This window comes from Penaeus chinensis, chromosome 37 (genome assembly GCF_019202785.1).
Source record: "Penaeus chinensis breed Huanghai No. 1 chromosome 37, ASM1920278v2, whole genome shotgun sequence".
NCBI lineage: Eukaryota > Metazoa > Arthropoda > Malacostraca > Decapoda > Penaeidae > Penaeus > Penaeus chinensis.
In genome coordinates this window covers 9,689,430-9,691,442 of record NC_061855.1, presented here as the reverse complement: position 1 = coordinate 9,691,442, position 2,013 = coordinate 9,689,430, and the positions used below count along the sequence as shown (strand labels likewise).

Genomic DNA, 2,013 nt, shown 5'->3' with positions numbered 1-2,013 from the left:
GATTAACAGGGAATAGAAGGGTTCTGTGTTCATTTTTATGTCTTTTTATGGTGTTATAGACTGGCATGGAATCTGTATTTTTTTTTTTTTTTTTGTTAATATCTATCTGTCTGTCTGTCTGTCTCTTTCTCTCTCTCTCTCTCTCTCTCTCTCTCTCTCTCTCTCTCTCTCTCTCTCTCTCTCTCTCTCTCTCTCTCTCTCTCTCTCTCTCTCTCTCTCTCTCTCTCTCTCTCTCTCTCTCTCTCTCTCTCTCTCTCTCTCTCTCTCTCTCTCTCTCTCTATCTCTCTCTCTTTCTGTCTCTCTGTCTTTCTCTCTCTCTCTCTCTCCCTCCCTCTCTCTCTCTCTCTCTCTCTCTCTCTATATATATATATATATATATATATATATATATATATATATTTACATATATATACATGTGTGTGTGTGTATATATATATATATATATATATATATATATATATATATGTATATATATATATATATATATGAATATATATATTCTCTCTTTCTCTCTCTCTCTCTCTCTTTATTATTTCTGTGTGTATTGTCCGTAAATTGTACTTACTTTAGTTTTTTGTGTACATTTTTCCTGTCAGGAATTCATCTTTTTTTATAGTGTTTCTTTCATTGTTGAGTTTTTAAAAAATCACAACGCAATATACTTACCACTAAATCTGACTTCCTTCCACGCCCGGTGAAAGGTTTTTATGAGTCTTGTGTACAGCGAATGGAGACTCCACCCATGAGGACGGTCACGTGACTTCAGAGACGAACGTGATTGGTGGGGAGAAGCTGCCGATTCCAAGGCGTCATCTGACGTCATTCTCTGGTGGTTCTCTGGCGTGACGTCATAATACTCATCCGCTTCGTTGTATTCGTCTTCGCTAATGTATACGGTACTCGGGCCATCATAAGAAGTCATCGTTATTACGTAATGTTTTTCGCTTTTTTTTTTCTTTCACAGTGAATAGGTTTTATATCTTAAATTGGTAACATCATTAGAGCGTTCATTTTACTCGAAATTCGTTGTTGTTCGTTTTCATTGCTGAGTATTTTCTATAACATTTCCTTGACGCATATAATCCGGCTCTTCTGTGTCTGGTGATGGTGTATCCTGAAAAGATATAAAATTAAAAGATATTAGCCGATTGACAAAAACAACAAATAAAATATCACTATTATAACATTATATCTATCTATCTACTTCTGTGGATAAGGGGTAAGCAAGTAGATAGACATAGACAGATATGGGAAAGAGCACAGAAGATAAGGAGTAGCAGATTTTGTTAAGAAGGGAAAAGGGAAGACACACAAACAGAAAAGGGGAATGGGAGAAAAGATAAAAGACACACAAAGGCAGAGGTAAACAAGTTTTAGAGAGAGAGAGAAAAGAGAGAGAGAGAGAGAGAGAGAGAGAGAGAGAGAGACAGACAGACAGACAAAGAAAGAAAGAGAGAGAAAGAAAGAGAGACAGACAGACGGATGAGACAAGGCCACGGGGCAAGACAAATGCATACACATCCAAGTATATATTCCTGTCGGATGAGTAGAACTATATATCATCTGTCGCGTGGGTCTCATGGGATTCATTTCAGAAAGACGAAATAGGGAATATAGCGTGAAGAAATGGGGAAAATAAACAATAAAAAAGATTGAGGTTGTGAAATAAAAGACCGAAAAGAAGATTGAAGATATATTGAGAAAGGGATGGAAAAAATGTTGAAAAGAGGACGAAGAAATGCAGGAAATGTGAGATTACGTGCAATTAAAAGCACAGGGGAAGGAATACAGGCGTGGAAATTAATCTACGGTGAAGGCCCGCCCTTTTTCATTTGCAGTTTTTATCTCTTTTTGTTTTTTGTTTTTTTTGTGGCTGAATGTTGTGTATCATTAGAAAAATATATTGATACATTTCCTCAAGTTTAAAAATGTATACTTAGTTGCTATACTTTCTAAATTCATGCTAAGAAAACTATTATTGTGGACATTTTTGCTTTTATCTTTGTAGGTAT

At 35.8% G+C, this 2,013-nt stretch overlaps 1 long non-coding RNA gene across 1 annotated transcript in view; it reads right to left on the bottom strand.

The window, feature by feature from the left end:
• Positions 1-1,058: 1,058 nt before the first annotated feature.
• Positions 1,059-2,013, bottom strand: part of LOC125045681 — a 73,451-nt gene continuing 72,496 nt past the window's right edge. The window contains exon 2 of the long non-coding RNA XR_007116576.1: positions 1,059-1,115. This is a non-coding gene — a long non-coding RNA (uncharacterized LOC125045681). The remainder of the gene's footprint in view (positions 1,116-2,013) is intronic.